Source organism: Pungitius pungitius, chromosome 5, assembly GCF_949316345.1.
Source record: "Pungitius pungitius chromosome 5, fPunPun2.1, whole genome shotgun sequence".
NCBI classification, from domain to species: domain Eukaryota; kingdom Metazoa; phylum Chordata; class Actinopteri; order Perciformes; family Gasterosteidae; genus Pungitius; species Pungitius pungitius.
The window spans coordinates 8,192,835-8,206,119 of NC_084904.1; the positions used below are offsets into that span (position 1 = coordinate 8,192,835).

The 13,285-nt window shown below is 38.0% G+C and overlaps 23 non-coding genes across 23 annotated transcripts; all 23 read left to right on the forward strand.

Moving 5' to 3' along the window:
- Positions 1-48: 48 nt before the first annotated feature.
- Positions 49-131, forward strand: trnal-aag (transfer RNA leucine (anticodon AAG)). The gene has a single exon. It is a non-coding gene; the product is annotated as a tRNA-Leu (tRNA).
- Positions 132-584: 453 nt separating this feature from the next.
- Positions 585-667, forward strand: trnal-aag (transfer RNA leucine (anticodon AAG)). The gene has a single exon. It is a non-coding gene; the product is annotated as a tRNA-Leu (tRNA).
- Positions 668-1,122: 455 nt separating this feature from the next.
- Positions 1,123-1,205, forward strand: trnal-aag (transfer RNA leucine (anticodon AAG)). The gene has a single exon. It is a non-coding gene; the product is annotated as a tRNA-Leu (tRNA).
- A 458-nt stretch (positions 1,206-1,663) lies between these two features.
- On the forward strand, positions 1,664-1,746 carry trnal-aag (transfer RNA leucine (anticodon AAG)). Its single transcript has one exon. It is a non-coding gene; the product is annotated as a tRNA-Leu (tRNA).
- Positions 1,747-2,199: 453 nt separating this feature from the next.
- On the forward strand, positions 2,200-2,282 carry trnal-aag (transfer RNA leucine (anticodon AAG)). Its single transcript has one exon. It is a non-coding gene; the product is annotated as a tRNA-Leu (tRNA).
- A 453-nt stretch (positions 2,283-2,735) lies between these two features.
- On the forward strand, positions 2,736-2,818 carry trnal-aag (transfer RNA leucine (anticodon AAG)). Its single transcript has one exon. It is a non-coding gene; the product is annotated as a tRNA-Leu (tRNA).
- A 453-nt stretch (positions 2,819-3,271) lies between these two features.
- trnal-aag (transfer RNA leucine (anticodon AAG)) lies at positions 3,272-3,354 on the forward strand. The gene has a single exon. It is a non-coding gene; the product is annotated as a tRNA-Leu (tRNA).
- A 458-nt stretch (positions 3,355-3,812) lies between these two features.
- On the forward strand, positions 3,813-3,895 carry trnal-aag (transfer RNA leucine (anticodon AAG)). Its single transcript has one exon. It is a non-coding gene; the product is annotated as a tRNA-Leu (tRNA).
- A 991-nt stretch (positions 3,896-4,886) lies between these two features.
- Positions 4,887-4,969, forward strand: trnal-aag (transfer RNA leucine (anticodon AAG)). The gene has a single exon. It is a non-coding gene; the product is annotated as a tRNA-Leu (tRNA).
- A 458-nt stretch (positions 4,970-5,427) lies between these two features.
- On the forward strand, positions 5,428-5,510 carry trnal-aag (transfer RNA leucine (anticodon AAG)). Its single transcript has one exon. It is a non-coding gene; the product is annotated as a tRNA-Leu (tRNA).
- Positions 5,511-6,504: 994 nt separating this feature from the next.
- On the forward strand, positions 6,505-6,587 carry trnal-aag (transfer RNA leucine (anticodon AAG)). Its single transcript has one exon. It is a non-coding gene; the product is annotated as a tRNA-Leu (tRNA).
- A 453-nt stretch (positions 6,588-7,040) lies between these two features.
- trnal-aag (transfer RNA leucine (anticodon AAG)) lies at positions 7,041-7,123 on the forward strand. Its single transcript has one exon. It is a non-coding gene; the product is annotated as a tRNA-Leu (tRNA).
- A 455-nt stretch (positions 7,124-7,578) lies between these two features.
- Positions 7,579-7,661, forward strand: trnal-aag (transfer RNA leucine (anticodon AAG)). Its single transcript has one exon. It is a non-coding gene; the product is annotated as a tRNA-Leu (tRNA).
- A 455-nt stretch (positions 7,662-8,116) lies between these two features.
- On the forward strand, positions 8,117-8,199 carry trnal-aag (transfer RNA leucine (anticodon AAG)). Its single transcript has one exon. It is a non-coding gene; the product is annotated as a tRNA-Leu (tRNA).
- A 458-nt stretch (positions 8,200-8,657) lies between these two features.
- Positions 8,658-8,740, forward strand: trnal-aag (transfer RNA leucine (anticodon AAG)). The gene has a single exon. It is a non-coding gene; the product is annotated as a tRNA-Leu (tRNA).
- A 453-nt stretch (positions 8,741-9,193) lies between these two features.
- trnal-aag (transfer RNA leucine (anticodon AAG)) lies at positions 9,194-9,276 on the forward strand. The gene has a single exon. It is a non-coding gene; the product is annotated as a tRNA-Leu (tRNA).
- A 453-nt stretch (positions 9,277-9,729) lies between these two features.
- On the forward strand, positions 9,730-9,812 carry trnal-aag (transfer RNA leucine (anticodon AAG)). The gene has a single exon. It is a non-coding gene; the product is annotated as a tRNA-Leu (tRNA).
- Positions 9,813-10,265: 453 nt separating this feature from the next.
- Positions 10,266-10,348, forward strand: trnal-aag (transfer RNA leucine (anticodon AAG)). Its single transcript has one exon. It is a non-coding gene; the product is annotated as a tRNA-Leu (tRNA).
- A 458-nt stretch (positions 10,349-10,806) lies between these two features.
- trnal-aag (transfer RNA leucine (anticodon AAG)) lies at positions 10,807-10,889 on the forward strand. Its single transcript has one exon. It is a non-coding gene; the product is annotated as a tRNA-Leu (tRNA).
- A 455-nt stretch (positions 10,890-11,344) lies between these two features.
- On the forward strand, positions 11,345-11,427 carry trnal-aag (transfer RNA leucine (anticodon AAG)). Its single transcript has one exon. It is a non-coding gene; the product is annotated as a tRNA-Leu (tRNA).
- A 453-nt stretch (positions 11,428-11,880) lies between these two features.
- Positions 11,881-11,963, forward strand: trnal-aag (transfer RNA leucine (anticodon AAG)). Its single transcript has one exon. It is a non-coding gene; the product is annotated as a tRNA-Leu (tRNA).
- A 453-nt stretch (positions 11,964-12,416) lies between these two features.
- trnal-aag (transfer RNA leucine (anticodon AAG)) lies at positions 12,417-12,499 on the forward strand. The gene has a single exon. It is a non-coding gene; the product is annotated as a tRNA-Leu (tRNA).
- Positions 12,500-12,952: 453 nt separating this feature from the next.
- On the forward strand, positions 12,953-13,035 carry trnal-aag (transfer RNA leucine (anticodon AAG)). The gene has a single exon. It is a non-coding gene; the product is annotated as a tRNA-Leu (tRNA).
- Positions 13,036-13,285: the final 250 nt, after the last annotated feature.

The following is a 13,285-nucleotide window of genomic DNA, read 5'->3' on the forward strand; positions in this document are numbered from 1 at the left end:
GGACATCCTGGTATTTATTATAATTTCAATGCCTTACATCATTTTCAAGTGAGGATGGCCGAGTGGTCTAAGGCGCTGCGTTAAGGTCGCAGTCTCCCCTGGAGGCGTGGGTTCAAATCCCACTTCTGACAAATGGTCTCGCTTCTTCGTTGGATATGTTTGTTGAAAGGTATTTGGAAATGAAGATCAGAGATGGATTTTATGTTAAGTTACAGAAGTTGTAATCACAAAGAAATTAATGCATTTAAATGCTCTCGACATACCATAAAATACAAACCACTTTTGACTTAATTTTTCAACTTTGGAAACGTATTGCTGCCAGAAGTGTTTAGGTTTTGTAAGTCCAAAAAATGACGTTGGAAGGTAAACCTGGAAAAAAGGCCATAATGTAACAAAGTAATCTACCTTAAAAATGCACTTATGTCAATGCTACACACAGTGCCTCAAGAAATGACGCTCCAGCACGGCACTATATCACATCTGATATTTCATGCTGTGTTGTAGAAAAGATAAGGAATTCACCAACAGTCAATAAAGGACATCCTGGTATTTATTATAATTTCAATGCCTTACATCATTTTCAAGTGAGGATGGCCGAGTGGTCTAAGGCGCTGCGTTAAGGTCGCAGTCTCCCCTGGAGGCGTGGGTTCAAATCCCACTTCTGACAAATGGTCTCGCTTCTTCGTTGGATATGTTTGTTGAAAGGTATTTGGAAATGAAGATCAGAGATGGATTTTATGTTAAGTTACAGAAGTTGTAATCACAAAGAAATTAATGCATTTAAATGCTCTCGACATACCATAAAATACAAACCACTTTTGACTTAATTTTTCAACTTTGGAAACGTATTGCTGCCAGAAGTGTTTAGGTTTTGTAAGTCCAAAAAATGACGTTGGAAGGTAAACCTGGAAAAAAGGCCATAATGTAACAAAGTAATCTACCTAAAAAATGCACTTATGTCAATACTACACACAGTGCCTCAAGAAATGACGCTCCAGCACGGCACTATATCACATCTGATATTTCATGCTGTGTTGTACAAAAGATAAGGAATTCACCAACATAGTCAATAAAGGACATCCTGGTATTTATTATAATTTCAATGCCTTACATCATTTTTAAGTCAGGATGGCCGAGTGGTCTAAGGCGCTGCGTTAAGGTCGCAGTCTCCCCTGGAGGCGTGGGTTCAAATCCCACTTCTGACAAATGGTCTCGCTTCTTCGTTGGATATGTTGTTTGTTGAAAGGTATTTGGAAAGGAAGATCAGAGATGGATTTTATGTTAAGTTACAGATGCTGTAATCACAAAGAAATTAATGCATTTAAATGCTCTCGACATACCATAAAATACAAACCACTTTTGACTTAATTTTTCAACTTTGGAAACGTATTGCTGCCAGAAGTGTTTAGGTTTTGTAAGTCCAAAACATGAGGTTGGAAGGTAAACCTTGAAAACAGGCCATAATGTAACAAAGTAATCTACCTTAAAAATGCACTTATGTCAATGCTACACACAGTGCCTCAAGAAATGACGCTCCAGCACGGCACTATATCACATCTGATATTTCATGCTGTGTTGTACAAAAGATGCGGAATTCAACAACATAGTCAATAAAGGACATCCTGGTATTTATTATAATTTCAATGCCTTACATCATTTTCAAGTGAGGATGGCCGAGTGGTCTAAGGCGCTGCGTTAAGGTCGCAGTCTCCCCTGGAGGCGTGGGTTCAAATCCCACTTCTGACAAATGGTCTCGCTTCTTCGTTGGATATGTTTGTTGAAAGGTATTTGGAAATGAAGATCAGAGATGGATTTTATGTTAAGTTACAGAAGTTGTAATCACAAAGAAATTAATGCATTTAAATGCTCTCGAAATACCATAAAATACAAACCACTTTTGACTTAATTTTTCAACTTTGGAAACGTATTGCTGCCAGAAGTGTTTAGGTTTTGTAAGTCCAAAAAATGACGTTGGAAGGTAAACCTGGAAAAAAGGCCATAATGTAACAAATTAATCTACCTTAAAAATGCACTTATGTCAATGCTACACACAGTGCCTCAAGAAATGACGCTCCAGCACGGCACTATATCACATCTGATATTTCATGCTGTGTTGTAGAAAAGATAAGGAATTCACCAACAGTCAATAAAGGACATCCTGGTATTTATTATAATTTCAATGCCTTACATCATTTTCAAGTGAGGATGGCCGAGTGGTCTAAGGCGCTGCGTTAAGGTCGCAGTCTCCCCTGGAGGCGTGGGTTCAAATCCCACTTCTGACAAATGGTCTCGCTTCTTCGTTGGATATGTTTGTTGAAAGGTATTTGGAAATGAAGATCAGAGATGGATTTTATGTTAAGTTACAGAAGTTGTAATCACAAAGAAATTAATGCATTTAAATGCTCTCGACATACCATAAAATACAAACCACTTTTGACTTAATTTTTCAACTTTGGAAACGTATTGCTGCCAGAAGTGTTTAGGTTTTGTAAGTCCAAAAAATGACGTTGGAAGGTAAACCTGGAAAAAAGGCCATAATGTAACAAAGTAATCTACCTTAAAAATGCACTTATGTCAATGCTACACACAGTGCCTCAAGAAATGACGCTCCAGCACGGCACTATATCACATCTGATATTTCATGCTGTGTTGTAGAAAAGATAAGGAATTCACCAACAGTCAATAAAGGACATCCTGGTATTTATTATAATTTCAATGCCTTACATCATTTTCAAGTGAGGATGGCCGAGTGGTCTAAGGCGCTGCGTTAAGGTCGCAGTCTCCCCTGGAGGCGTGGGTTCAAATCCCACTTCTGACAAATGGTCTCGCTTCTTCGTTGGATATGTTTGTTGAAAGGTATTTGGAAACGAAGATCAGAGATGGATTTTATGTTAAGTTACAGAAGTTGTAATCACAAAGAAATTAATGCATTTAAATGCTCTCGACATACCATAAAATACAAACCACTTTTGACTTAATTTTTCAACTTTGGAAACGTATTGCTGCCAGAAGTGTTTAGGTTTTGTAAGTCCAAAAAATGACGTTGGAAGGTAAACCTGGAAAAAAGGCCATAATGTAACAAAGTAATCTACCTTAAAAATGCACTTATGTCAATGCTACACACAGTGCCTCAAGAAATGACGCTCCAGCACGGCACTATATCACATCTGATATTTCATGCTGTGTTGTAGAAAAGATAAGGAATTCACCAACAGTCAATAAAGGACATCCTGGTATTTATTATAAATTCAATGCCTTACATCATTTTCAAGTGAGGATGGCCGAGTGGTCTAAGGCGCTGCGTTAAGGTCGCAGTCTCCCCTGGAGGCGTGGGTTCAAATCCCACTTCTGACAAATGGTCTCGCTTCTTCGTTGGATATGTTGTTTGTTGAAAGGTATTTGGAAACGAAGATCAGAGATGGATTTTATGTTAAGTTACAGATGTCGTAATCACAAAGAAATTAATGCATTTAAATGCTCTCGACATACCATAAAATACAAACCACTTTTGACTTAATTTTTCAACTTTGGAAACGTATTGCTGCCAGAAGTGTTTAGGTTTTGTAAGTCCAAAACATGAGGTTGGAAGGAAAACCTTGAAAACAGGCCATAATGTAACAAAGTAATCTACCTTAAAAATGCACTTATGTCAATGCTACACACAGTGCCTCAAGAAATGACGCTCCAGCACGGCACTATATCACATCTGATAATTCATGCTGTGTTGTACAAAAGATGCGGAATTCAACAACATAGTCAATAAAGGACATCCTGGTATTTATTATAATTTCTATGCCTTACATCATTTTCAAGTCAGGATGGCCGAGTGGTCTAAGGCGCTGCGTTAAGGTCGCAGTCTCCCCTGGAGGCGTGGGTTCAAATCCCACTTCTGACAAATGGTCTCGCTTCTTCGTTGGATATGTTTGTTGAAAGGTATTTGGAAACGAAGATCAGAGATGGATTTTATGTTAAGTTACAGAAGTTGTAATCACAAAGAAATTAATGCATTTAAATGCTCTCGACATACCATAAAATACAAACCACTTTTGACTTAATTTTTCAACTTTGGAAACGTATTGCTGCCAGAAGTGTTTAGGTTTTGTAAGTCCAAAAAATGACGTTGGAAGGTAAACCTGGAAAAAAGGCCATAATGTAACAAAGTAATCTACCTTAAAAATGCACTTATGTCAATGCTACACACAGTGCCTCAAGAAATGACGCTCCAGCACGGCACTATATCACATCTGATATTTCATGCTGTGTTGTAGAAAAGATAAGGAATTCACCAACAGTCAATAAAGGACATCCTGGTATTTATTATAAATTCAATGCCTTACATCATTTTCAAGTGAGGATGGCCGAGTGGTCTAAGGCGCTGCGTTAAGGTCGCAGTCTCCCCTGGAGGCGTGGGTTCAAATCCGACTTCTGACAAATGGTCTCGCTTCTTTGTTGGATATGTTTGTTGAAAGGTATTTGGAAACGAAGATCAGAGATGGATTTTATGTTAAGTTACAGATGTTGTAATCACAAAGAAATTAATGCATTTAAATGCTCTCGACATACCATAAAATACAAACCACTTTTGACTTAATTTTTCAACTTTGGAAACGTATTGCTGCCAGAAGTGTTTAGGTTTTGTAAGTCCAAAACATGAGGTTGGAAGGTAAACCTTGAAAACAGGCCATAATGTAACAAAGTAATCTACCTTAAAAATGCACTTATGTCAATGCTACACACAGTGCCTCAAGAAATGACGCTCCAGCACGGCACTATATCACATCTGATATTTCATGCTGTGTTGTACAAAAGATAAGGAATTCACCAACATAGTCAATAAAGGACATCCTGGTATTTATTATAATTTCAATGCCTTACATCATTTTTAAGTCAGGATGGCCGAGTGGTCTAAGGCGCTGCGTTAAGGTCGCAGTCTCCCCTGGAGGCGTGGGTTCAAATCCCACTTCTGACAAATGGTCTCGCTTCTTCGTTGGATATGTTGTTTGTTGAAAGGTATTTGGAAACGAAGATCAGAGATGGATTTTATGTTAAGTTACAGATGTTGTAATCACAAAGAAATTAATGCATTTAAATGCTCTCGACATACCATAAAATACAAACCACTTTTGACTTAATTTTTCAACTTTGGAAACGTATTGCTGCCAGAAGTGTTTAGGTTTTGTAAGTCCAAAACATGAGGTTGGAAGGTAAACCTTGAAAACAGGCCATAATGTAACAAAGTAATCTACCTTAAAAATGCACTTATGTCAATGCTACACACAGTGCCTCAAGAAATGACGCTCCAGCACGGCACTATATCACATCTGATATTTCATGCTGTGTTGTACAAAAGATAAGGAATTCACCAACATAGTCAATAAAGGACATCCTGGTATTTATTATAATTTCAATGCCTTACATCATTTTCAAGTGAGGATGGCCGAGTGGTCTAAGGCGCTGCGTTAAGGTCGCAGTCTCCCCTGGAGGCGTGGGTTCAAATCCCACTTCTGACAAATGGTCTCGCTTCTTCGTTGGATATGTTGTTTGTTGAAAGGTATTTGGAAACGAAGATCAGAGATGGATTTTATGTTAAGTTACAGATGTTGTAATCACAAAGAAATTAATGCATTTAAATGCTCTCGACATACCATAAAATACAAACCACTTTTGACTTAATTTTTCAACTTTGGAAACGTATTGCTGCCAGAAGTGTTTAGGTTTTGTAAGTCCAAAAAATGACGTTGGAAGGTAAACCTTGAAAAAAGGCCATAATGTAACAAAGTAATCTACCTTAAAAATGCACTTATGTCAATGCTACACACAGTGCCTCAAGAAATGACGCTCCAGCACGGCACTATATCACATCTGATATTTCATGCTGTGTTGTACAAAAGATAAGGAATTCACCAACAGTCAATAAAGGACATCCTGGTATTTATTATAATTTCAATGCCTTACATCATTTTCAAGAGAGGATGGCCGAGTGGTCTAAGGCGCTGCGTTAAGGTCGCAGTCTCCCCTGGAGGCGTGGGTTCAAATCCCACTTCTGACAAATGGTCTCGCTTCTTCATTGGATATGTTTGTTGAAAGGTATTTGGAAACGAAGATCAGAGATGGATTTTATGTTAAGTTACAGATGTCGTAATCACAAAGAAATTAATGCATTTAAATGCTCTCGACATACCATAAAATACAAACCACTTTTGACTTAATTTTTCAACTTTGGAAACGTATTGCTGCCAGAAGTGTTTAGGTTTTGTAAGTCCAAAACATGAGGTTGGAAGGTAAACCTTGAAAACAGGCCATAATGTAACAAAGTAATCTACCTTAAAAATGCACTTATGTCAATGCTACACACAGTGCCTCAAGAAATGACGCTCCAGCACGGCACTATATCACATCTGATAATTCATGCTGTGTTGTACAAAAGATGCGGAATTCAACAACATAGTCAATAAAGGACATCCTGGTATTTATTATAATTTCTATGCCTTACATCATTTTCAAGTCAGGATGGCTGAGTGGTCTAAGGCGCTGCGTTAAGGTCGCAGTCTCCCCTGGAGGCGTGGGTTCAAATCCCACTTCTGACAAATGGTCTCGCTTCTTCGTTGGATATGTTTGTTGAAAGGTATTTGGAAACGAAGATCAGAGATGGATTTTATGTTAAGTTACAGAAGTTGTAATCACAAAGAAATTAATGCATTTAAATGCTCTCGACATACCATAAAATACAAACCACTTTTGACTTAATTTTTCAACTTTGGAAACGTATTGCTGCCAGAAGTGTTTAGGTTTTGTAAGTCCAAAAAATGACGTTGGAAGGTAAACCTTGAAAAAAGGCCATAATGTAACAAAGTAATCTACCTTAAAAATGCACTTATGTCAATGCTACACACAGTGCCTCAAGAAATGACGCTCCAGCCCGGCACTATATCACATCTGATATTTCATGCTGTGTTGTAGAAAAGATAAGGAATTCACCAACAGTCAATAAAGGACATCCTGGTATTTATTATAATTTCAATGCCTTACATCATTTTCAAGTGAGGATGGCCGAGTGGTCTAAGGCGCTGCGTTAAGGTCGCAGTCTCCCCTGGAGGCGTGGGTTCAAATCCCACTTCTGACAAATGGTCTCGCTTCTTCATTGGATATGTTTGTTGAAAGGTATTTGGAAACGAAGATCAGAGATGGATTTTATGTTAAGTTACAGATGTCGTAATCACAAAGAAATTAATGCATTTAAATGCTCTCGACATACCATAAAATACAAACCACTTTTGACTTAATTTTTCAACTTTGGAAACGTATTGCTGCCAGAAGTGTTTAGGTTTTGTAAGTCCAAAACATGAGGTTGGAAGGAAAACCTTGAAAACAGGCCATAATGTAACAAAGTAATCTACCTTAAAAATGCACTTATGTCAATGCTACACACAGTGCCTCAAGAAATGACGCTCCAGCACGGCACTATATCACATCTGATAATTCATGCTGTGTTGTACAAAAGATGCGGAATTCAACAACATAGTCAATAAAGGACATCCTGGTATTTATTATAATTTCTATGCCTTACATCATTTTCAAGTCAGGATGGCCGAGTGGTCTAAGGCGCTGCGTTAAGGTCGCAGTCTCCCCTGGAGGCGTGGGTTCAAATCCCACTTCTGACAAATGGTCTCGCTTCTTCGTTGGATATGTTTGTTGAAAGGTATTTGGAAACGAAGATCAGAGATGGATTTTATGTTAAGTTACAGAAGTTGTAATCACAAAGAAATTAATGCATTTAAATGCTCTCGACATACCATAAAATACAAACCACTTTTGACTTAATTTTTCAACTTTGGAAACGTATTGCTGCCAGAAGTGTTTAGGTTTTGTAAGTCCAAAAAATGACGTTGGAAGGTAAACCTTGAAAAAAGGCCATAATGTAACAAAGTAATCTACCTTAAAAATGCACTTATGTCAATACTAAACACAGTGCCTCAAGAAATGACGCTCCAGCACGGCACTATATCACATCTGATATTTCATGCTGTGTTGTACAAAAGATAAGGAATTCAACAACATAGTCAATAAAGGACATCCTGGTATTTATTATAATTTCAATGCCTTACATCATTTTTAAGTCAGGATGGCCGAGTGGTCTAAGGCGCTGCGTTAAGGTCGCAGTCTACCCTGGAGGCGTGGGTTCAAATCCCACTTCTGACAAATGGTCTCGCTTCTTCGTTGGATTTGTTGTTTGTTGAAAGGTATTTGGAAACGAAGATCAGAGATGGATTTTATGTTAAGTTACAGATGTTGTAATCACAAAGAAATTAATGCATTTAAATGCTCTCGACATACCATAAAATACAAACCACTTTTGACTTAATTTTTCAACTTTGGAAACGTATTGCTGCCAGAAGTGTTTAGGTTTTGTAAGTCCAAAACATGAGGTTGGAAGGTAAACCTTGAAAACAGGCCATAATGTAACAAAGTAATCTACCTTAAAAATGCACTTATGTCAATGCTACACACAGTGCCTCAAGAAATGACGCTCCAGCACGGCACTATATCACATCTGATATTTCATGCTGTGTTGTACAAAAGATGCGGAATTCAACAACATAGTCAATAAAGGACAACCTGGTATTTATTATAATTTCAATGCCTTACATCATTTTCAAGTGAGGATGGCCGAGTGGTCTAAGGCGCTGCGTTAAGGTCGCAGTCTCCCCTGGAGGCGTGGGTTCAAATCCCACTTCTGACAAATGGTCTCGCTTCTTCGTTGGATATGTTTGTTGAAAGGTATTTGGAAATGAAGATCAGAGATGGATTTTATGTTAAGTTACAGAAGTTGTAATCACAAAGAAATTAATGCATTTAAATGCTCTCGACATACCATAAAATACAAACCACTTTTGACTTAATTTTTCAACTTTGGAAACGTATTGCTGCCAGAAGTGTTTAGGTTTTGTAAGTCCAAAAAATGACGTTGGAAGGTAAACCTGGAAAAAAGGCCATAATGTAACAAAGTAATCTACCTTAAAAATGCACTTATGTCAATGCTACACACAGTGCCTCAAGAAATGACGCTCCAGCACGGCACTATATCACATCTGATATTTCATGCTGTGTTGTAGAAAAGATAAGGAATTCACCAACAGTCAATAAAGGACATCCTGGTATTTATTATAATTTCAATGCCTTACATCATTTTCAAGTGAGGATGGCCGAGTGGTCTAAGGCGCTGCGTTAAGGTCGCAGTCTCCCCTGGAGGCGTGGGTTCAAATCCCACTTCTGACAAATGGTCTCGCTTCTTCGTTGGATATGTTTGTTGAAAGGTATTTGGAAATGAAGATCAGAGATGGATTTTATGTTAAGTTACAGAAGTTGTAATCACAAAGAAATTAATGCATTTAAATGCTCTCGACATACCATAAAATACAAACCACTTTTGACTTAATTTTTCAACTTTGGAAACGTATTGCTGCCAGAAGTGTTTAGGTTTTGTAAGTCCAAAAAATGACGTTGGAAGGTAAACCTGGAAAAAAGGCCATAATGTAACAAAGTAATCTACCTTAAAAATGCACTTATGTCAATGCTACACACAGTGCCTCAAGAAATGACGCTCCAGCACGGCACTATATCACATCTGATATTTCATGCTGTGTTGTAGAAAAGATAAGGAATTCACCAACAGTCAATAAAGGACATCCTGGTATTTATTATAATTTCAATGCCTTACATCATTTTCAAGTGAGGATGGCCGAGTGGTCTAAGGCGCTGCGTTAAGGTCGCAGTCTCCCCTGGAGGCGTGGGTTCAAATCCCACTTCTGACAAATGGTCTCGCTTCTTCGTTGGATATGTTTGTTGAAAGGTATTTGGAAACGAAGATCAGAGATGGATTTTATGTTAAGTTACAGAAGTTGTAATCACAAAGAAATTAATGCATTTAAATGCTCTCGACATACCATAAAATACAAACCACTTTTGACTTAATTTTTCAACTTTGGAAACGTATTGCTGCCAGAAGTGTTTAGGTTTTGTAAGTCCAAAAAATGACGTTGGAAGGTAAACCTTGAAAAAAGGCCATAATGTAACAAAGTAATCTACCTTAAAAATGCACTTATGTCAATGCTACACACAGTGCCTCAAGAAATGACGCTCCAGCCCGGCACTATATCACATCTGATATTTCATGCTGTGTTGTAGAAAAGATAAGGAATTCACCAACAGTCAATAAAGGACATCCTGGTATTTATTATAATTTCAATGCCTTACATCATTTTCAAGTGAGGATGGCCGAGTGGTCTAAGGCGCTGCGTTAAGGTCGCAGTCTCCCCTGGAGGCGTGGGTTCAAATCCCACTTCTGACAAATGGTCTCGCTTCTTCGTTGGATATGTTGTTTGTTGAAAGGTATTTGGAAAGGAAGATCAGAGATGGATTTTATGTTAAGTTACAGATGCTGTAATCACAAAGAAATTAATGCATTTAAATGCTCTCGACATACCATAAAATACAAACCACTTTTGACTTAATTTTTCAACTTTGGAAACGTATTGCTGCCAGAAGTGTTTAGGTTTTGTAAGTCCAAAACATGAGGTTGGAAGGTAAACCTTGAAAACAGGCCATAATGTAACAAAGTAATCTACCTTAAAAATGCACTTATGTCAATGCTACACACAGTGCCTCAAGAAATGACGCTCCAGCACGGCACTATATCACATCTGATATTTCATGCTGTGTTGTACAAAAGATGCGGAATTCAACAACATAGTCAATAAAGGACATCCTGGTATTTATTATAATTTCAATGCCTTACATCATTTTCAAGTCAGGATGGCCGAGTGGTCTAAGGCGCTGCGTTAAGGTCGCAGTCTCCCCTGGAGGCGTGGGTTCAAATCCCACTTCTGACAAATGGTCTCGCTTCTTCGTTGGATATGTTTGTTGAAAGGTATTTGGAAATGAAGATCAGAGATGGATTTTATGTTAAGTTACAGAAGTTGTAATCACAAAGAAATTAATGCATTTAAATGCTCTCGACATACCATAAAATACAAACCACTTTTGACTTAATTTTTCAACTTTGGAAACGTATTGCTGCCAGAAGTGTTTAGGTTTTGTAAGTCCAAAACATGAGGTTGGAAGGTAAACCTTGAAAACAGGCCATAATGTAACAAAGTAATCTACCTTAAAAATGCACTTATGTCAATGCTACACACAGTGCCTCAAGAAATGACGCTCCAGCACGGCACTATATCACATCTGATATTTCATGCTGTGTTGTACAAAAGATGCGGAATTCAACAACATAGTCAATAAAGGACATCCTGGTATTTATTATAATTTCAATGCCTTACATCATTTTCAAGTCAGGATGGCCGAGTGGTCTAAGGCGCTGCGTTAAGGTCGCAGTCTCCCCTGGAGGCGTGGGTTCAAATCCCACTTCTGACAAATGGTCTCGCTTCTTCGTTGGATATGTTTGTTGAAAGGTATTTGGAAATGAAGATCAGAGATGGATTTTATGTTAAGTTACAGAAGTTGTAATCACAAAGAAATTAATGCATTTAAATGCTCTCGACATACCATAAAATACAAACCACTTTTGACTTAATTTTTCAACTTTGGAAACGTATTGCTGCCAGAAGTGTTTAGGTTTTGTAAGTCCAAAAAATGACGTTGGAAGGTAAACCTGGAAAAAAGGCCATAATGTAACAAAGTAATCTACCTTAAAAATGCACTTATGTCAATGCTACACACAGTGCCTCAAGAAATGACGCTCCAGCACGGCACTATATCACATCTGATATTTCATGCTGTGTTGTAGAAAAGATAAGGAATTCACCAACAGTCAATAAAGGACATCCTGGTATTTATTATAATTTCAATGCCTTACATCATTTTCAAGTGAGGATGGCCGAGTGGTCTAAGGCGCTGCGTTAAGGTCGCAGTCTCCCCTGGAGGCGTGGGTTCAAATCCCACTTCTGACAAATGGTCTCGCTTCTTCGTTGGATATGTTTGTTGAAAGGTATTTGGAAATGAAGATCAGAGATGGATTTTATGTTAAGTTACAGAAGTTGTAATCACAAAGAAATTAATGCATTTAAATGCTCTCGACATACCATAAAATACAAACCACTTTTGACTTAATTTTTCAACTTTGGAAACGTATTGCTGCCAGAAGTGTTTAGGTTTTGTAAGTCCAAAAAATGACGTTGGAAGGTAAACCTGGAAAAAAGGCCATAATGTAACAAATTAATCTACCTTAAAAATGCACTTATGTCAATGCTACACACAGTGCCTCAAGAAATGACGCTCCAGCACGGCACTATATCACATCTGATATTTCATGCTGTGTTGTAGAAAAGATAAGGAATTCACCAACAGTCAATAAAGGACATCCTGGTATTTATTATAATTTCAATGCCTTACATCATTTTCAAGTGAGGATGGCCGAGTGGTCTAAGGCGCTGCGTTAAGGTCGCAGTCTCCCCTGGAGGCGTGGGTTCAAATCCCACTTCTGACAAATGGTCTCGCTTCTTCGTTGGATATGTTTGTTGAAAGGTATTTGGAAATGAAGATCAGAGATGGATTTTATGTTAAGTTACAGAAGTTGTAATCACAAAGAAATTAATGCATTTAAATGCTCTCGACATACCATAAAATACAAACCACTTTTGACTTAATTTTTCAACTTTGGAAACGTATTGCTGCCAGAAGTGTTTAGGTTTTGTAAGTCCAAAAAATGACGTTGGAAGGTAAACCTGGAAAAAAGGCCATAATGTAACAAAGTAATCTACCTTAAAAATGCACTTATGTCAATGCTACACACAGTGCCTCAAGAAATGACGCTCCAGCACGGCACTATATCACATCTGATATTTCATGCTGTGTTGTAGAAAAGATAAGGAATTCACCAACAGTCAATAAAGGACATCCTGGTATTTATTATAATTTCAATGCCTTACATCATTTTCAAGTGAGGATGGCCGAGTGGTCTAAGGCGCTGCGTTAAGGTCGCAGTCTCCCCTGGAGGCGTGGGTTCAAATCCCACTTCTGACAAATGGTCTCGCTTCTTCGTTGGATATGTTTGTTGAAAGGTATTTGGAAATGAAGATCAGAGATGGATTTTATGTTAAGTTACAGAAGTTGTAATCACAAAGAAATTAATGCATTTAAATGCTCTCGACATACCATAAAATACAAACCACTTTTGACTTAATTTTTCAACTTTGGAAACGTATTGCTGCCAGAAGTGTTTAGGTTTTGTAAGTCCAAAAAATGACGTTGGAAGGTAAACCTGGAAAAAAGG